General features: G+C 44.8%; 1 long non-coding RNA gene across 1 annotated transcript; it reads right to left on the bottom strand.

Moving 5' to 3' along the window:
* Nucleotides 1-15,369: 15,369 nt before the first annotated feature.
* LOC130863104 (uncharacterized) lies at nucleotides 15,370-21,035 on the bottom strand. Its single transcript, XR_009055694.1, has 3 exons — nucleotides 20,550-21,035; nucleotides 19,116-19,450; nucleotides 15,370-17,184 (listed from the first exon to the last, which is right to left on the bottom strand). It is a non-coding gene; the product is annotated as an uncharacterized LOC130863104 (long non-coding RNA).
* Nucleotides 21,036-21,771: the final 736 nt, after the last annotated feature.

The following is a 21,771-nucleotide window of genomic DNA, read 5'->3' on the forward strand; positions in this document are numbered from 1 at the left end:
CCCACCAGCAATGGATGAATGTACCCCTTTCTCCACAACCTCTCCAGCAAAGACTATCATTGGTGTTTTTTATTTTAGCCATTCTGACAGGTGTAGATCCATGTCTATCACCATGCACAAAACTCAAGTCCAAATGGATTAAAGACCTCAATAGCAGTCCGAACACACTGAACCTGATAGAAGAGAAAGTGGGAAGTACTCTATAACACATGGGCACAGGAGAACACTTCCTACGTATAACCCCAGCAGCACAGACATTAAGGGCCTCATTGAATAAATGGGACCTCCTGAGACTGAGAAGCTTCTGTAAAGCAAAGGACACTGTCACTAAGACAGAAAGGCAACCCACTGACTGGGAGAAGATCTTCTCCAACCCCGCAACTGACAAAGGTCTGATCTCCAAAATAAATAAAGAACTCAAGAAACTAGACCGTAAAAGGCTAATCAACCCAATTATAAAATGGGGCAAGGAGCTGAACAGAGAATTCTCAACAGAAGAAGTTCAAATGGCCAAAAGACACTTAAGGTCATGCTCAACTTCCTTAGTGATCAGGGAAATGCAAATCAAGACAACTTTAAGATACCATTAAGAGTTTTTAAATCACCCTTCCTAATTTCTATCTTCTGAGGCTTAATTTCTTTGGGGTATAATATATGACCTAAATATTGAAAATGTGGGTGCCTCTGTACTTTCTCTGGGGCAATAAGTAACCCTCTGTTGTAATAATCCATATGTCTCCAGTGAAATATCCTCATCTCTATGAGCAAGCAGGATATCATCCATATAATGGATAATATAAACCTGTGGAAATTGATCTTCTACCCTTTGTATAGCCTGAGTTATGAACTTTTGGTATAAGGTGGCACTATTTGTCATGCCCTGAGGAAAGACATTACATTGATATCTCTTCATTGGCTCTCTGAAATTAACTCAGGGAATACTAAAAGCAAATCTTCGGCAATCTTGTGGCACCAAAGGGATGGTAGAAAAACAATCTTTTAAGTCTAAAATAATTTTATGTGTGCCTTTTGGTATTGCCATAGGAGAAGGCAGCCCTGGCTATCACGCTCCCATTGGCTGCATGGTTACATTAACCTTCCTTAAATCCTGAATTAATCTCCACTCTCCTGATTTCTTTTTAATAACAAAAACTGGAGAGTTCCATGGTGAATTAGATGGTGAAATGTGCCCATTATCCAGCTGTTCCTGCACTAACTGCTGGGCAGCTTGTCATTTTTCTTGTCTTAGAGGCCACTGATTTACCCATGCAGGTTCATCACTTTTCCATACTATTGGGTCTGCATGGAGTGCAGATTTTTCAGTGACCTTTCCTAAAAATACCCTAATTCTGCTCTAGGAGATCTACCCTGTGACACGATAGGATCAGTCTTTCCCTTATTATTCTTGCCTAGATCTTGATTAGGTAATAATCCTTGTTGAAACATCTGATTAGTAACAGCCGTGCTGGGAGAATATAAATATACCCCCATTCTGGACGTAATATCTCAGCCCCATAAGTTCACAGGTAAATGAGGAATAATATACGACTTAAAAGTTCCTTCATGGCCTTCCTCATCTTTCCAATGCAGTTCATTGCTACTCTGTTTAGGATTTCTAGTCTGACCAATTCCCTGTAGTTGTGTAATAGTCTCTGTTTTTGGCCATTTAGAAGGCCAGTGGCTGGCAGTTATAACTGAAATATCTGTGACTGTTTATAAATGGAAAAAGGTTTCTGGGCTTATAGATACTAAGTGAGTTCTGTTCTCTGAGGACCTTTCCTTTCTTCTTTCTTACCCTGATTATTAGTTTGCACCACAGGAAGTAAAATTAATTGTGCCAGCCTTTACCTGCATTTACTACAGAAACCCCACTTGGTGAGTGAGTCATCACCTTGATCTCTCCCTCAAAATCAGCATCTATGACTGCAGGAGCCACTAAAATCCCTTGCATAGTCGAGCTACTTCTCCCTGGCAGTAATCCTACAGTGCCTTTTGGTAAAGGCCCATATACCCCTGTGGGGAGAGCTTGCATCCCCATTTCAGGTGTCAGAACTGTATATACAGCTGAACTGAGGTCAAGCCCTGCACTACCTGGGGTTGCTCTGAAAAGGTCCTGTATAGATTTCCTTGTGGGGGAACAGATTGCTGGATTGCCCCATAATATTGCCTTGGGGCCTGAGGCTGGACCCTGAGTCCATTTCCCGAAAGGGGATTTCCTAGGTCATCTCTTTTTGATCTGCACTCGCTAGTCCAATGCTTTCCTCTCCTGCATCTCCTACACAATCCTGGTTCTCTTCTAGTCCTAGGGCTTACTCTCTTATCAGGGCATTGTCTGACCTGCTGCCCTATAAGACCGCATCCAAAACAGCCTCTAGGTATTCCTGTAGTTTGCATTCTCCCTGGGGCTAGGTCTCTCTCCTTGTCTTTCCCGGTAAGGCAGCAGCTAAGGCCTTATGTATATTCTTTGTGTATATGATTGGCCAATATCCGAGCAAATTCGGATATAATCTGCAACATTACCCTGTTTCTTAAAAGGTCTTATAGCTGCCTTGCACACAGCATTGGCGGCGTTTTCAAATTCTAACTGTTTAATAATTATCTGTCCTGCTTCTGAATCTCCTCCAATCAACCTATTAGATGCCTGTGTTAGTCTGGAAACAAAATCCTGAAATAACTCATCTGGTCCCTGTCTTATACTAGATAACTTTTCAGTCTGTTCATTTGATGATGGAAGCTTACTCCAGGCTTTCTTGGCTGCTGCACTAATTGGGACATATGCTGCTATATCATATTCTAACTGTTGATTCGTTCCCGTATAAGGTCCCTCATCTACAAGCATCTTCTATGAAATAGAAATCTGCTGGGCTCTGTTTCTCTCAGGTGTGGCCTGACATTGTTCTGCAGATTCGGTTTTCCACAATAGATAGTCTCCTCCTGACAGGCAAGCCTTGGCTATCTGCTTCCAATCCGCTGGTGGCAGAGCTTCTGCTGCTAATTTTTCTAATAGTGTCTGGGTAAAGGATGCTGTGGCGCTGTGTTGAGCACAAGCAGTTTTTAATTCTTTGAGTGACTTAAATGATATAAGAGTATGTATTCTAAGCAGGTTTCCTTGCACATTTCTCTGCTCCATTACCGGGAGCAATTGAAATCCCTGCATCTCTTCCCCTCTGCGAGTGGCTTCTCTGATATAAGCTTGTAGAGGAAATTCACTGCTATCATTATGCCTCTGCTTCACGTTTGGTGTACTCTGAACTGTGTGTGGATTTAAACCCACTATTACAGTAGGAAGAGTATTGTTCTTCTGACAAGAGTCCTGTATCTGCATAGTTCCTAATCTGCGCGGTAGCGAGGTTACCAGCCTTCTCAAGCCTTTTATTTCTTTCTGAACCCTGTCCTCCTGTCTCTGTCTCTCAGCGCTGCTGTTTGCTAGTGAGGGCAATGAAGACCCCCTTTCATAGTCTAAGTCGTTAGTCTCTGACCTGTTGTAACTGCTCTGCTCCGTAAGAGTATCTAGCAACTCCTCAGGTGGTACAGATGGACTATTTCCTGCTGGTCAGGATCTGAGTCCAACCTTTCCTGTATTAGCATCCAGAAATAAGGTGTATCTTCAGGGATGCTTTCTGGTCTATAACTACAATAATGTTGTTGAATCCTCATTCCCACTTCTTTCCGTGCTGCAACATCTAAGGTCCTGTGCTCGGGAAACCAAGGTCATATCTCCTCTATAAATTCTAAAAATTCTTGTATCTGATGCTGCTGTACTCTCTCTCCTCTGTCTTTTAATATATCTCCAATAAACTGTATAGCCATTTGATTGCTTTTTCCTTGTCCCATATTTCTATATTTACAAATTTTACTTCCGATATTACTGTCCTGCTTTATTAACTGAGCGTTCACTACTCACCTATCCACGTGTGGTGAAATTCATTCTCACATGTTCCTCACGTTCTCCTCTGTACTTCCGGTCCCTGCTCCGGTATTTCTCAGGGTTCAGCGGTCAGTCCCATATTGCAGGTGCCACTATGTTGGGGTCCAATGCCCCAACATAAACTATTTTTCCCTCTCTGGACTGGCATGGAGAGGCGGAAATAATTGAGGCACAGTTCACGCAGCAATATCGGAAGAGAGTCTCAGGCTTCATTCAAATCCTGAAGATCACTCACGTTTATTATCCAAACACCCTTTGTCCCCCAAGGTAAACTAAGGTGGAAGTTCATTAACATTCTGTTTCCGGGGTAGCAGGACTGCAGTCACATCTGCAGCTCTGCAGCTCGGTCACTAGCTTGGAATTCACACTCTTCTCAGGCGATCTACATAATTACAAAAGAGAAGGAGCAACAGATTCAGAGCTTTTGTTAGGGTAGTGACAGCCTGTCTGGCAGGGTACTTGACTGCTCCGGATACCAACCAAGGCCCAAGAACTTGGCTGTCACACCGTGTAGAAACATGGGCCTACACCATACACGGAGCAAGAAGTCCAGAGCTCAGGAGCCCCGAGTACAAACCAGAAGTTGCGCAAGTGGGGACCCGGTAGTCAGGGCAGAGGGCCTGCGCGGGCTTGGGAAATTTCCAAGTCCTCACATGCAGTTAGCTCCGCTGTGGTGCTGTGGTAGGGCTTTTACAAACAAAACAAAACAAAAACCAACAACAACAACAAAACACTTAGTAAGTAAATGCAAGCTGAGCAGGTGGGGGTAGGACCGGTTAGGCCTTTAAGCCAATCCACCCAGTAGGTGTGGAGTCCGGATCTATGTGGGCGCTACATGAAGAAGAACGCTTAAAAGAAATCCCACACTAGCTCAGAATTGAGTATAATAGAGGGTTATTTATTTAGGGGTAACTTATAGATCACAATCCTTTGCTGGAACGGGAAACAGCAACTGAATCCAGCAGCCAGCAAAGAGGCCGGACGCATGTTTTACATTGACATAAAAAATATAAGAGGCCACATACAAGCAGGCGGGTAACTTAAAGCCTACTGGCGGTAGGAATTCCTACAGCAATCAGCAATACATATAATAGGTTTCATTTTGACATTTTTGCACACATATATACAACATCTAATATACTTCCACAGACATCATTCACGTCTCTTAATTAGTGTTTTAGTGTAGCGTTATTAATAATTATCATTCTATAAGTGTTTAATGAATTTTTGTCATCCTCAGTAAAGCCAAGGCATTGTCTTGTCAGAATTATTTCCATATTCTACAGAACCAACTCCCCACACTGTCCACTCACATATTGCAACGGTTTAACGATAATGTGGTGCATTGCCTGTGGTCAGGCTTCTTAGTGATGATGACCCGGGCTTCAAGCTCAGGGTTGAGCTCTGCCCACCTTGGATTCCCAGCCACCCGGAAACACGAGCACACAGGTGCATCTTCAGAGTCATTCCTAAGACCCTGCTTTCTGACTCCGCACACCCTCACCACATTTCTTCTCAGAAGACATACGGACGACTGGCCCACGTCCAGGCACCTATGCAGCCATGCATACTCTCCTCGAGACCTGTTCTTTGGACCATTTCATGCTACACAAGTTCAACCCAGTTGACTTATTACTCAACAGCAATGTAAGAGGGGCAGAATCTGCCAGGACCTTCAACCTACATGATTAAGGGTTTACTCTAGGGGCCTTGAGCCCCATTTGTTAGCTTAACTGGACAGGAGAAAATAAGCAGCCTCCTAGCTCAGCTGGAATGAGGGGGCCTCCTCTATTTCAGACTCTGGCTCTGGAAGCTTCTGTGAAGGAATGTTCAAGTGGAACACATCTGGTTAGCACGCCGCCACGGGGAAGCCTGAGAACAGGAGGCGAGGTTCCGCAGAGAATGGAGACCATGGAAGTTGGAGTTTGGAGCCCTGGCTCCTCGGATTGGGTTGACATCAGCAGAGGCAGATATTCTAGGATAGAATGTTCTCTCAGAACGCTATGCCCTTATCTGCAATGCACTGGAGCTGGCTGGGAGGAGTTGGCTGCTAACTCTGTGATTATTTTGCAAGCCAGGATGACAGTATTAGTAGCCACTGAGGGAGTATTTACACCATGCAAAACAACTAGCATTCTGAACAAAGGCTTTTGGCCCCTGTAGGGAGCTGGCTAGCTAAGTATTTGCAATGAAAACAACTTATAAAAACATACATACAAACTTGTAGTTCTCAAGTGCGTTTGAGTCCAGACGTAATTGGCTGTCAAGCTGAAGGAAGAGGCATGCGGTGGTGTGAATGCTAAATGTCCTCACAGGTCCCAGCTAACCATGCTGTTTGAGAGCTCGTAGAGCGTCTTAGGTAGGGTTTCTATTTATTTATTTATTTATTATGTATACAATATTCTGTCTGTGTGTATGCCTGCAGGCCAGAAGAGGGCACCAGACCTCATTACAGATGGTTGTGAGCCACCATGTGGTTGCTGGGAATCGAACTCAGGGCGTTTGGAAGAGCAGGCAATGCTCTTAACCACTGAGCCATCTCTCCAGCCCCTAGGTAGGGTTTCTATTACTGTAAAGAGACACCATGACCACCATAACTCTTATAAAGGAGAACATTTAGCTGGGGACTGGCTTAGACTTAAGAGGTTTAGTCCACTGTCACCATGGAGGGGAGCAGGGAGGAAGACAAGGGGCTAGAGAAGTACCAGAGAGTTCTGCATCCAGTTCTGAGGGCATCAGGAAGGAGAGTGACCCAGGCCTGGCTGAAACCTCAAAGCCTGCCCCCAGTGGCACTCTTCCTCCAACAAGGCCACACCTATTTCAGCAAGGCCCCGCCTCCTAATAGCTCCACTCCCTTTGAGCCTATGGGGGCCATTTTCGTTCAAATCGCGATAGCTTCGGTGAGGCAGAAGGGGTCGCTTCCTAGCTGCCTTCTACTTTCTGGTTGCTGCAGCCATGTGACTGGCGACCTCACGGTCTTCCTGCCAGACCTTCTCTGCTATGACGGATTTTGCCCCCACAAACTGCCAGTCAAAATAAATAGTTTCTCCCTAAGCAGCTTCTTCTCAGTTGTGTAGTCGCAGCATGGAGAAAAGTGTAGGGTGCAACTAAGATCTCAAGGGCACAGGGAGAGGGCTCTCAACAGTGCAGCAGACTGGGCTCACACAGCAAAGAGCAAGAACTCTCCAGCTCAGCTCCCAGCCTCACAGCTCCGCAGGCCAAGGCTGAGAAAGTTAGTTTAAATATGAACGAAGCCGGGCGTCTTGCTGGGCCTCCAGACTAACAAGTCCTGGGGGAACCGGGTGAGATATCTCAGCAGCGTCTCTCCCCTTCCCTTGAAAAGTCTCAGAAGACTACTTTGCAGCCATTGAAAGGCCCCCTGGCAGGTCGGTCCTTCATACCTCAGTACCTCAGCTTTCGGTCACTCAATACCATTCAGATTTGCAGTCCTGCCTAGCACTTTGTGCCGTGCGCTGAAGCCCCCCTCACTCTGTGTTCCCGTGCAGCACTGCTACCAGTAACTAACTCTCGCTCACCAATCTAGATGCATTTTAAATTTCCCTCGCTCTGTCTGCCTCTGCCTCCTCGCTCTCTCTCTGTCTCTGTCTCTCTCTCTCTCTCCTCTCTCTCTTTCTGTGTGTGTGTGCGCGCGTGCACGCGTGCGCCATGTGTGTTGAGGTGCCACCTTCAGAGCTCAGAAGAGGGCTCACATCCTCTGGAGCTTGAGTTATGGGCCGTTATGAGCTACCTAGTCCTCTGCGAGATCTGTATGGACTCTTAACTGCTAAGCCATCTCTCCCCACCCCTTTTAAAGCAGCTTTATTGACATATGGACACACTATTTCTAGGCAACCATTAATCTCCTTTCTGTCTCTATAGCTTTGTCTATTCTGAACATTATGAATAAACAGAAACTTATGTATATTTTGTTTGGTGATTGACTCCTTTCAGTTAGCATGTTTCAGAATTCAGTCTGCCGAACCATGTGTCAATTCTTCGTCCCTTTTTATTGTCAAACGATATTCTATTACTAGGCTCTGCTACTATTTATTTATTTATTTATTTATTTATTTATTTATCGGTTGATGAGCAGGTGAACTCCCCTCCCCCTTCTAAAGCTCCTATGGGTAATGCTGCTGGTGGTGTTCCTGCACACAGGATTTTCTATTGATTCGTGGGTTTTTCTTAGTGTTAAAAGGTAAGCTTAAGTTGAATCACTTGAGGAATCACAGACTCTTTTCCAAAATGACTGTACCATGTGACGCCCCCTCCATCCCTGTTTCAGAGTTCTCACTCTACCACACACCCACCAACACTTGCTATCACCTGTCCATTTGATTATAGACTTCCTAACTAATGAAAAGTGAAATATCATTATAGTTTTGATTTACATTTACTTAAAAACTGACATTAAGTTGCTTCAGTATTAACTGTTAGAAATATACCTTTCTGGGGCCAATAAGATGTCTCGGTGGGTAAGGGTACCTCTTGCCCAAATCTAAAGTTCAGTCCCTTAAATCCACAGTGGAAGGAGAGAACCAACTCTCAAAACTTCCCTTACCTCCACACATAAGCCATGACATGCACGCACCCACATCCCCACACACAGTACATTTACACACACACTCACACATGCACACACATATATGTATACACATATGACACAGACACATTCACACATCACACACAATAAATAAAATAAAGACATACGATCTTTGGTCACTGAGTGACTTTGATGCCTCTGTTGAAATTCAACTGACCCGATGTCTTAAGTCTCTTCTCTCCCTGTCTTCCTTTTTTTTACTTTATTCAATTCTGAGCAGTATTTAGTTATTTATTTTGTAATACTTATGCCTATGTTTTATTGCAGATATAACTCAGGGAAGTAGAAAGATGACATAACTCTCTCTCCACTCAGACTGGACTATTAGCATCAGCTGTGTGCATTTTCTTCCCGCCCTTTTTCTGTCTTGCACATCTAGACTTCAAACTCTGGCATCTCTGCATGAACCATCGCTACACACTGTTTCCTGTCTAGTTTTCAAAGAATGTGTTTCCTTTTGTTACGTATAATTTCTCTATCTTGCACTCTATTTATTCATGGCATGTGCATGTGCACATATAGACATGTGTGCGCGCGCACGCATGTGTGTGCACATGTGTGTGTAACGTGTATAGGTGTAGTGTGAGTTCATGCACTCCACACTACATGTGTGAAAGTCAGAAGACAGCTTGTGGGTTTCTGTTCTCTCCTTCTCTATGGGTCCTAGGGATTGACTTGGGTCATCAGGGTTGGTGGCAGGTCCCTGTACATGCTGAGCCGTCTCAACCACCGGCTGGTACCCTTTCTTGTTTCCCTCTCCCCTTCGTGACTTCTTTTTCACTTGGGTTTAGTTAGATGCTTGCTTCAGTACAGGCAGGAGCATGGACAACTCCAAGTGGTAACACCACACCACACGAGAAAATTGCCTTTCTACAATCACTAACTGCTAGCAGACTCTCAGGAAGCATGGGGTGCCATGAACACTCCTCCACCCCTGGTGGAGTGGTGAAGGCTCAGTCAGTGCAGATGCGCGTAGCTGCTGTGTGCACAAGACAGACAGAAGTGTTGTGTGGCACTCATTCACATCCTCTGACTTCTGCATTCCAAATTCCTCAGTGCTCCCAGGCCTCTAAGGCACTGACCCCCAGAGGGTTTTGTGCTGGAGACGTTTGCTCTCCCTTGAAGTGTTAGAAGCTTTGAGATGATGGTATCAGGTGGTCAGATCATTAGCAGGACTGTCCTAGGCAGAGATGAACTGTTAACCTCGTGACAACATGCCTTCTTCAGCATTCACTCCCTTCACCTGTTGGAAGGGCTTCACCAAAGGCCTTGGAGATAAGATTCCTGATATTGGCCTTCACTTTCTGATACCGTGAGCTAAGTAAAACCCCCCTTCTCTTTTGGTATAGCTGTAGGAAATGGACTACCCCAGAAAACTTACATCAACAGTGAGTGTTTGCTCTAGCAAGGCCCTAAAATGTGGACTCACATTTAGCAGATTTATTCCCAGGTAAAGAGCAGACAGGAGAATTGAGAGCTGGATTTTAAATGGTCTTGATAGTGGCACATGGAGTCTGACAGACGCCTCTAGCAGAGCCTGGAGAGGGTAAGAGCACTGGCTGCTCTTCCAGAGGCCCTGAGTCCAATTCTCAGTAGCCACGTGGTGGCCACAACCATCTATAATGATATCTGGTAGCTTCTTCTGGTGTGCAGGCATACATGCAGATTAGAATACTGTGTAAGAAAGAAAGAAAGAAAGAAAGAAAGAAAGAAAGAAAGAAAGAAAGAAAGAAAGAAAGAAAGAAAGGAAGGAAGGAAGGAAGGAAGAAAGAAAGGAAGAAAGAAAGAAAGAAATCTTTTTTAGCACTCGGGAGGCAGAGGCAGGCGGATCTCTGTGAGTTCGAGACCAGCCTGGTCTACAAGAGCTAGTGCCAGGACAGGCTCCAAAACCACAGAGAAACCCTGTCTCGAAAAACAACAACAACAAAAAAAAAAACCAAAAAAAAAACAACAACAACAAAAAAAAAGAAATCTTTTTAAAAAGAAGAATAAGACTAGGAATTGAAATTGGATGGAAAAAACAACCATGTAAGATGATTTATTATAAATTTACAAGCAAATATTTATTTATTTTAAATAAAGGAGCATAGACAACAGCTGAGTTTTGCATATGCTCATGAAAGATGAAGTTTCAGAGGACTGGAAACCTAGAGGGAGAACTCTCTTCCATCAAAGACTTCAGACAACTGCTCGATTGCTTTTAACTGTGTGCAAGAGGACTTGGGAGCAATGGCATGAGGCAGAGGGAAAATGACAAAGAACACAGCAAGCCAGGCAGTGGCAGTGCACACCTTTAATCTCACTCGAGAGACAGAGGCAGGTGGATCACTATGAGTTTAAGGCAAGCCTGGTTTACAGAGTGAGTTCTCGGACAGCCAGGGCCACACAGAGGCACCCTGTCTCAGAAAGAAAGAAACAAACAGATAACAACAACAACAACAACAAAAAGAACACAGCAAAAATATATAGAAAATTCACAGCCTATCCAAAAAAAGGCCACAACAAGCAGATACTGAGGAGAAAAGATTACGGCCGGCAATTGTTTTCTAAAGAGGTTAGCCATGAGAAGAGAAACTAAGTCCTGAACACAAGGAAACTGCAAAAGAAAGATGCCCAGATGTCATCGCAGGAATCTGCGGAGCAGCCTCGTCCATGGCAGGCCAAGGGTCAAGTGTTTCAGGGACTGGTCTCTGTGCTGTCCATGGGCTGCCTGCATGCTCCCTCTTGTCCAGCAAGGCACTTGAGGCTACTCCGGGGTGGCCGATGGTACTGCTCCAAAGGATGTAATCAGTAAGCTTTGGCATCTCTGTGTGCTGATTCTGCAGGCAGACGGCATGCAAGAGTTATAGGGTCATAGTGGCTTGCACTGACATTTCAAAAGAGAGCCTGCTGGGTCTGGGAGAGGTCTACTTGAGGGGCACTGTGGTTCTTCACAGGGATGCCAACTGAAGCTGAGAGAGTGCCACTGCTGGTCTTGAGACTCAGGAAGGTAGAGCCACCATCTGTATACCGTGTCAGTCTGTGAACGCCATCGCTGTACCACTACGAAAGCTGCCACAGACCGCGGCCAACAGTTACGGGGTCTTCCTGAGGCCTCCGGACCACTCCCAGCTTCATAAGCATCATGGATGCTGGAAGTTGAGCTTAGCTGCGTCCGCTGCTGGACTTCATTCAGTCTGGATTTTTTTACTGAGTACTCCTCTCCCTTTTAAAATAGGAACATTTGTCTTAGCCTTATCTCACCTTTGAATTACAGAACTAGAAAGAAGAGGAAAGAAAAAGGTCTCTCTCGTGCCATAGCCCAGGACGTCTTAAAACTCACCACGGTGTGGCCCAGACTAGCCTGGGATTCGCGACAATCTTTTCGCCTCTACTCCCAAGCGCTGGGTTTTGCAGGCATGAGCCACCCACCCCGCTTCAGACTTTGTCTTTGATTTTACTGTCTCACAGATCAAAGGGGGTTGCCTCGGGTTCCAACGCAGACTTTGGAACTGAGTGTTGAGACTTCTTCATTCTGTCAGGGTTTTGGGGGTGGGGGTAAAAGCCTCTCGCGTGTGACGTGGATGTGGACACGGGACTAGTGGAAAGTGCTTTGAAAATTTGGGGATGCTGGTTTTAGAAATGATTGACATGTTCTTCCCGAGCCCTGGAGATTTCCTGAAGAATAAAGAGCTCTAGAAAGACTGGAAGACTGGCCTAACACAGGCCTCCACCTTCCCGTCCTCTTCCTTCTGGAGAACTTTTCTTTGATTGGAACCTCCTATTTAATCTGTTTTTTTACTGACATTTTTTCTAATAACTGTTTGAATGGGCATGGTTCAGTCCTTTTATCTCTCTTATGAATTCTTATTATAGAAACGACACAGGCTTTTAGGTTATTTTTTCTTTTTTGGGTCTGACACTGTTAAACGTGTTTGCTATTTTAACAGGTTCTATTGCTGCTGCCACTCCTGCTGTGAGTTATTATTTTATACACATTTGGTCACGCGCTCTGCTGACAAAGATAACCTTACTTCTTCCTGCCTACTTGAGAGCCATGTTTTTTCTTGCCTTATCACGCTGACTGGTCTTTCTAGGATGCTGTTGAACAGGACTAGTGAAAGCAGGAACTAATTGTTCAGAGTCTCTGCTTTAGTGTTAGCTGTGGACTTTATACACAGCCTATATTCTGCTTTACCCATCTTTCTTTAGAGATTTTTTTTTTAATCTTGAGTGATGTTGCATTTTGTTCCTGTTCTGCACCTGTGGGGATGAGCATCCATTCTGCTAAGGTGTCGCGTTTATAGATTTGTAGATCTTGGACACCCTGACGACCACTCCCAGTCCACCGTGGTTTATAACATTTTCAAGGGGCAGCTGGGCTCCGGCTCCAGGCTTTTCTTGTTTCTGCATCTGTATGTATTAGTGATACTGACTGTTGGTTTGCTTGTGATGAGTCCCTGCTACACAATGAGTGCACATGTCTTTCCTGATCACATCCTGGCTTGTGTCTGGCTTGTTTGCTTTCATCTAGTCATTGGTTAACCAGGAAATCACTTTCCCCTGTTTGCCTCTGCCTTCCTCCTCCCCCGAAACAAACACACAGAGTTCCAAGTCATTTGGAGGTTGAGGTGACTCAATTAGAGCATCACATCCCAGCCTTTTCTCTTTATTATCTCTTTAAAGTGCTTTCCTATTGTGTCCTTTACAAACCTTTCCCGGTGCCACCTACGCCTGGGAACAATTGGAATAGATATGTCTGCAACTTCTCTTTATGCAGATCGGCCCTTCAGAAGAACACAAGCCACCACAGTAGTTGGCATTTTCATTTCACTCCCTAAAAACCCTTTAGTGCCTGAGAGTGGCATTGCTGTCATCGGGAGCACTTGCTCTCTATTGTTCCTTTTCTCTGTTTTCCCTCCCGTTAGTTCCCAGTTCCCTTAGATAATTTCGCTCTGCTTTCATGTCATATCTACGTGACTTTATCTGCAAGCTAGAAACCACAGGAGAGAAAGCTTACAGTATTTGTCCTTCTTTGATCAGTGTCATTCACTTAATGTGATCATCTCCCTCCTCTTCCTCCCCCTGTCATGGCTGCACACAGAGCAGACACCGTGGAAGACTGTTGTCGATGTTTATGTATTCAGTGTCTGACTCTCAAAAGCCGCTACTGACCATCAACTGGTGGTTAGAAATATACTTAAATTTTGGGTTAACTCTGCTTAGCAAAACATTGGAAGGGACTGAAAAATAAAATAAAAAAAAAAGGACTATAATTGATTTTCCAGCTATTTGTTTGACTAAATGAAGACAGAAGTAAATTTCATTCCTGAGTGGATGTGAGGCGAGTGCCACTTGACCGCTAGAAATGTGAGACAGGAACTCAGATCTCAGGTGTGGTTGTGTGCACTAGACCCAGATTCTGCACCTCTGTCGCTCTGTTGCTGTTCCCAGTCCTGTGCTTCCAACCTCAGCCAATAACCTTGCTGATTGGCTGGAATATTCTAGAAATGACTCACGCTACTGGATCATTATGTGGCCACTGACAAGGACAGACCACCTTATGCTTTCCTTGGACAAGACGAGAGAGCAGCCGAAAGTCCCAGTAGGCCTGTGGGGACTGAAGTGAGCTGACTGTCAACGAGACTGGGACATGGGGAGGAAGCAGGAAGGCATTGCTCACTCCTCCTGCCCCGTAAATGAATGGGACGAATTTCAGGTGCTCCCCAAAGCAGTGGTTGTCTACTCTCAGGAGACATCCTTCATGCCGAAGCAACCAGCTCACTCGATCACAGTGACCAGTTCACTTTTTGCACACACTTTCCATTTTTATTTCCCAGGGACTGTCTAGTCACTTAACATCAAAGTAACAACACATAGGTTTGTATCTTACATATTATTTTCTGAAGCACAGATATTGACCCATCTCTGTAGGGATAGAAATTATTTTGACATTCATTCAGCAGACACAAAATAATTTCATTTCTAGGTTTCCCACTTCCTAAATGTCACCTATTGCAGAATTAATAAAAAACAAAACAAAAAGCCAATGAGACTTGATTAGTGTTTCTGGCGTATTTCTACTACAGAGATGATTAAATAGTAATGTTTGTGATGAAGTATTAAACTACTTATTACTGTCTTACAAGGGAAGTCCTCTGTCTTTTTACACAAAATGAAAAAGCATTCAATACCAACATAACCGTATCCAAAACAGTGTTCTTTCATTCAGTGGATTTCCTGAATCTCAAAAAGGAAGGATTATGTTGGATGACAGCCAAGATAAACGGGCTTCAACCAGTTCAGCCATAGATATAACCGAAACACTCTTTTCCCCCTATTTTTCTCGCACGTGTGTGTGTGGGAGGGGTACGTTGTGTACGCATATTTATTTACGTGTGAGGGTCTGTGCAGGGTACACATGTTCATGCACCTATGTGAATCCTTGATTGCTCTTCCACCAAATTCACTGAGGCAAGATCTTGCAGTCAAACCAAGAGCTCCCCACTATGTTACCAGCTTGCTCTGAGGATCTCCTGTGTCTTCTGAGGCTGGAATTGCAGATGGGCTTCCATGTCCACCTAACATCTGTGAGGGTTCTGGGAATATGAACAGTTCTCACTCCAGCTCTCCAGTAGATGCCTAGGAGCTGATGTCCTGTCAGCCTGGCCTAGAAGAGTATTTCAAAAGGAAAAGGAAAAGGAAACCAAGGGCGCTCTCTCTCTTTCTCCCTCTCTCTCTCTCTCTCTCTCTCTCTCTCTCTCTCTCTCTCTCTCTCTCTCTGTGTGTGTGTGTGTGTGTGTGTATGTATGTATGTATTTGAGAGAGAGAAAATATTAAAATATAGTATAGACAAACTCCCAGTACTGGATTTAAGCCAGGCTCTCTCTATATAAACTTAATAGTATGAGGTTCACTGAGAAATGCAGACATCAAGGTATCAAGAATCTCTTTTCTTTCATCAGTACAGTATAGTGAGATAGGAGAGCTCTGCTGATTGCTTCAGACCTGAGGGGACCACACCTCTGAGAACACTGAGTTAGGTCTATGTCTTCCTGAACGTACTATACTGTTGTTATTTTCTTTCTTTGTAACAGCAAATCCCTTAACTTACTTATTCTAACATTATCAAATTTTTATTTTGTCTTTTTAAAGTCCATTTTGGTAGTAATTTTCTGTTAGTAATTCTTTTAATTTAATTTTAATTAATTTTACTTTAATTTAAATTGTAATTCTTTAATAAATTTACTAGTAATTTCTTTTAGTAATTTAGTAACTCTGGTAGAAATATCTCCTTTTTTAGACTGTCTCAACATGGCTCAGTGTTTGAGAGTAGAGTTAGCCCTCACTTTCGGATCTAGGGACAGACACTAGACGAATGTGTCTATCTCATCCCTTGAACAGGGTGTCATGACCTGAGTAAAGGCAATGAATATTGAGTGTGAATGATTGAAGAGGGAAAGATCTACTGGAACGAACCCAGCCCGAAAGAGAGCCAAATCAACAGGTGGTCAGGGCAGAAGTCCTGGGCTCTTTCTGTATCCCTGGGTCTGACTGAATTTATCAACTTTGCTTGCTGCTATTGTTAGAAATGATGGAGGCAGGTGCCATCTCTTGCATTCAGAGTCTTGAGGATTCCTGGAGGTGGGGGCTACAGAAGCCACAATCCCAACTGTAGACTATGATAAGTCGATGCATTGTGACCAGAAGTGACTGTCGTGATGGTCACTTTTGCATCTCTACAGCAAAACACCTCTTTTCTTTATGTCAGTACAGTATAGTGAGATAGGAGAGATCTGCTGATAAAGCCAAATAAGGGAGAAAGTGACTTCAGAGATTTCCGTCCACAGTCACTTGGTGCTAGTGTTTCTGGGCCAGTGGTGAGACACATAACTATAACCACGGTATGTGTTTGTGTGTGTTTGTATGTTTATGTGTGTTTGTGCATGTTATGTCTTTGTGTTTTGTATTTATGTTCCTGTGTGTTGTGTTGTCAATGTTTGTCTTTTTGTCTGTGTGAGCTTGCATATATGGCTGTTCGTGTGTCTGTTTGAGCATATTTATGTTCCTGTGTGTATTATGTGTACACATTTGTATAATCTGTCTTTGTACGTATTTGTTTATGTTTGTGTGCTCCTGTGTGTTTATATCTGTGTCTGTGTGCATCTATGTATGTGCGTGTGTGGTTTTGTTTATGTGTGTGTGTTTGTAATTTTGTGTGTGTGTGTGTGTTTGTGTGTGATGCTCAGTAGGCAGGCAGGCTGTGTGAGATGATTGGTAATCAGTCACGGTTGCCAGGCCATGAGTTCCCATCCTGATGAAGCAGACAGGAGCACCTGCCATTTGGAGCAGCCAGGTACCTGAGGAGAGCTCGGGTGTCCTGATGCTCCCGTGTCACCTCAAAAGCCTGTTGAGTGATAAACTGTGTGGTGCTTCACCTTCTTCAGTGGTTAGGGAGCTGGGTGGTACCCAAGGAAGACTTCATCTGTCTGTGGTTTTGTTTGAGGAAGGACATTTTCAAGCTTTCCTTGACACTATTATCATTTTAAAGTGCACCGCTGTGTGCATCCCCCAGTGCTCTCTCAGTCATAGGAGACCTTTAGTGGCAGGGTAGGGGATGGAGAGCCCAGGGCAATGATCCTCTTCACTCTTTCTATGTAAGTTGTCAATATATCTGAATGAAAGCCAAAAATAAATGTAGTCATTGATTTAGTTAAACTTTGCATGTTGATACATAAATATGCAATTGTTCTATACCTTGTTCAGATTACCAGTCCCATCACTAACCACATTAAAAAGACTTTTAATATACCCAGGGCAGAGAGAGATCAGGGAGGGGAGGCAGCTCAGAGGAACAACTGAGACAAAGTGTGTTGGAAACACCATATGGGAGCCTTTTACTTGTACGTTAATTCAAAAAATTAAATAAAAGGGGAAGCCATTAGTAAATGTGTGCTGATATTCGCTCTGTACAGCATTTGGATAAGCAAGAAAATCCAATCATAGTTTGCCCTTATAGACCTAGCTCGAAATTAGCCACAGCTCTTGAGATTTCAGAAACTCCATGGATGGAAGAGGAGACAGTGAGGGGTTCCCAGTGCTGCTGTGGAGGGGAGGGTGACCTTGAGGGTCTACAATTTCTCTAACCAGTCCAAGTCCCTAAGTTTCTTCCTCTATAAATATAAGACAGCTGTACCTCCCGACCTACATCACAGGGCAATGTGAAATCAGATGGAATCATTGTGTGTGTGTGAGGTGAGTGAGCATGTATGCATGTGAGTACACGGACGTATGTATATGTTCATGTCAGTTTCTATTCGATGCCTTCTTTCCTTGAGACAGGGTCTCTTCCACAGTTCCAGAGTTATAGGTGCTTGGCTGTTCCTCAAGCTTACATAGCAAGCGTCCTTATCTACTGAGCCATCTCCCCAGCCTTTGGCATCAGTCTCGAAAGGAATTGGTGACCCACGCATGCCCTATGAAGTGCTGGAGTTAGGGATTGTTTGTCTTCTCTTACCGATGCTGCTTCCATCCCAAGGCATGATAAAGTAATGTCACGAAATGTACGTTTGCTCCCCCCCCCCAAAGCCAGTCTTTAAGGCTAACGATTTAAATAATGGAGAAATCCCTTGCACCACATGTTTGCCCAGATAGACTATTTCTGAAACTGTGCTGACGTCTGAATGGGAAGTGGGTCTCACGCAAGAGCCTTGGCTTCCTTTCTGCTGTGGTGACCTGTGAGGGCTTTGCCTAATGCTCAGAATTTCAGCCCTGCAAACTCACAGTCCCGAGAAGTGCAGCAGGAAGTGTCTTTGGAACCCAGAGCCAGGACGCTTTTTCCCTGTGTGGGGACTGACAACCGGGACACAATGTGCCCTGTGTGTTTGGTGCCAACCACCCCAGGGGGCTGGCCCTTAAATGGAGCCACTTCTGTGCTGGTGACTTTCCTGGAGCCTGGCATTTGAAGGGGAGCTCTGGTGTCCTGCCCCTCTTGTGGCACTTTCGAAAAGTCCACCGAGTGACAAACCTGCTCAGTACGTCACCCTTTTTAATGGTTAGTGATATTTTCTTTTGAGGGTCTTGTTCTGTAGCTCACGCTAGCCTGGAACACAAGACATTCTTTCCTCAGTGCCCCTTCCTAAATACTGGGGTTCCAAGCACGCACATCCTGCAATTACCTTTTTATGGACATTTTCTTTAAGATGCTCTGGAGATACCTGTTTAGCTGGAATTGAAAATACAAAAACTTCAGAAGGATTAACAACCAGTTGGTAGTCACTGGCCTTCGTCCCTTCATTTTTTTTTTTTTTTTTATTTTTTGGTGCAGTTTGCTGTCTAATGCTCAGTCATCTGGGTGATGGTGAGACATGGTGCCAACTCAACCAAAGGCCAAGACAGGCTTTGTCGGAGCAACCCTGGGGGGGAGGGAAGCAGAGAAACCCTCCTGCACAGTGAAAATTCCTTCAATTACAGAATGTGTTTGTGTCTGGGTACTCATGGGGGTACATGTGCACATGTGTGGGTGTGCACTGTGTGGGTGTGCACATGTGTGGGTGTGTACCTGGAGCCGAGAACACCACGGGCTGTACTTTAGGTGTGCTCTACCTGTGTTCATTGGTGGGAGGTCTCTGTCGGCCTGGAACTCAGGTAGGCTGGGGTCCTCTTGTCTCTGCCTCCGTGGTGCTGGGATTGAGTGGCACTCGGCACACACCTTTAGTGCTGCCTGACTGCCGCTCCGTACACTGTGTCTTCCTCACACGCGTTGCCACTGCTGCCCTTACACTAACACAATTGTCAGCGGGGCTGGGATAGGCATCTTGAGGAAGTGTCCAAATAACCAGAAGCATTAAGTGAACCAGTTCTGAGTGGACTTGGGTTCGTCTTTTTCTGAGAATGTCTCTTTGTTTTCCAATTACTTCACCAGGATCCAGGTTTCCAGCCTAAGAGGATGAAGAAAAGGAGAGGAAATGGTTACTGTCATTTGAAGGTGTCCAGAGCTTGTTGCCTCTCTGTCTTCATCCCCGCTGCTCTAGGAAAGGCATCCCTCATTTCGGTCTCTAAAGGAAACGGAACTTCACTCTCCTGACTTTACGGGAGTCTGTCTTTTGCACCGTCCCACAGCTTACCTTCCTTTAAAGTCCCCATTTAATTACCTTTCAGTTATTATTTAAGGGTGTAGGTCTGTGTACCACATGAACGCAGAGGAGGCCAAAAGAGGGCATCAAATTTCCCTGGAATTAGGTATGGTTGTCAGCTACCACGTGGGTGCTGGGAGCTGAACCTGGGTCCGCAGGAAGAGCAGCCAATGCTCTTCACTACCGAGTCATCTCTCCAGCCCCCATTGAATTATTTTTGTGACTGGTCATTTGTAAACATTAACGTTCCCAAGAGTGACAACACATATTGGCATTTGACGTTGGCAGAAGACAGCGGAAGATCGGTAAAATGAGAGTTTGGACAATAGGTAGACCAAAACATGACCCTGTCCTTGTGCCATCACAACCTCTGTGTCAGAACAACAGTCTAGCGTCTCTCTACAGAGCAAATGATCAGAGGAACCAGCTGGCGTAAAAGAACTCCGACTAGACTTTGATTCTAGGGTCATAAATACATACCTCACTTTCTACAGTGTGAGGACCACTTATAATTTATATACCCAGGCCCGCTAAGAACAGGGCATAAAGGAACGACATTCACACATGGCTGTCCTGACTGCCGGGGGAGCAGACATGCGCGAGTGTCCTTTCCCCCTGCGTCCAGTGCAATGAAAACAAGTCCTCCTCCAAGGCTCACGTACTGGGTGTGACAAGGCCCAGTCCTAATTCCTAACTAACCGGGAGGCCTCTGAGGCCTAAGTGTGCCCACCCTCACCAGGGAGCCCATTAATACTGGTGAGGGTGGCGCGGGAGACCTTGGTGATGAGCGCTCTGCCCCTTGCGCTCCTTCCTCACTGAAGTTAAATTGTTTAAAGTTCACAGATTATTTCTTGATCATCCTCGTCGTTCCTACAATGCACTCAAGAGTAAACAAAACGTATACCGGTCATTGATTTTGCAGGTTAGCAGAGCAAAGGTCATCCATGTTCAGGATTCGCTTAGAGCCATGCAAAGTGGCTGATCGCGTCTCTTCCTTTTCCTGGCCCCGTGGGTGGATTCCTCTTAAAAGTGTCTGAGGAGACCTGAATCACGACTTCCCCAAGGCTAAGGTGCGGACTGCCTCGATCCGGTTTCTGCTGCACGTCTGCCACTGGGGATTTGTAATGGAAAGAGGTTGACTTTGTCCCACGGTTCTGAAATTTCAGAGCACGGCTCTGGCGTTCGCTCAGCTTCTGGTGAGGACCTCATGATGCTTCATGAGTCATGGAAAAACAAGAAGGGAAACAGACACACGTGAGACAGGAGCACGGGCTGGAGACGAAGGGAGCCAGAGTCCAGGTTCCTTGTGGAACAGTTTGCTCTCCTAGTAACCAACGCTGTCCCACGAGACCTCCCTCACACCTGGAGACGAATCCAGTCTCTCAAAAGTAGGAACCCATTCACGACATCAAAAGTATTTGATTTTTTTAAAGTGGCACCAATTTTATTATATTTTTATCTTTCTTTTTTTCCCTCCTCCCTCCCTTTCTTTTTTCGTTTTTCAAGACAGGGTTTCATTGCATTGTCCTGGCTGTCCCAGAACTTACTCTATAGAACAAGCTGGCTTCAAACTCAGAGATCTACCTGTCTCTGCCTCCCTAGTGAATTAAAGGCGTATACACTACTACCACCTGCCTATTTTATTTTTCAAATAATTTTTACTAAATGTTAAAATTACATCACTTCTTTTTCCTCCGCAGCACTCCCCAGTTACCCTTCCTCAAACCCCTCCTATGCTCTATTCAACTTAATAGCCACTTTTTCTTTGATTATTGTACATATATGTTTATATATCTACATATATACACACATACATACATAATTCACACAGTTAAAATGTGTTGAAGGAAGGAAGTTTTAGAGCAGTCATGACCGAGTTACGCTGTCTTGATGGAGTCACCTTACAAGGCCAGGGGGGGCTCATGACTACTATCTGTCTAAATATTCTCATTTTCCAGATTCAGAGACCAACGGCCATGTGATGACTGTGTTATCCTCAAGATGGGTCTCTGTGCTGCCCGGTTACTGTTTGTATCCTGCCCCGGCTGGCTATGGAGGAACAGGAGGGATGTCTGACAGTGTGGCCGAGTCAAACAGGGGTCTTGCATTTCAGGGTCTAGCTTGGG

The sequence above is a fragment of the Chionomys nivalis genome, chromosome 20 (assembly GCF_950005125.1).
Source record: "Chionomys nivalis chromosome 20, mChiNiv1.1, whole genome shotgun sequence".
NCBI lineage: Eukaryota > Metazoa > Chordata > Mammalia > Rodentia > Cricetidae > Chionomys > Chionomys nivalis.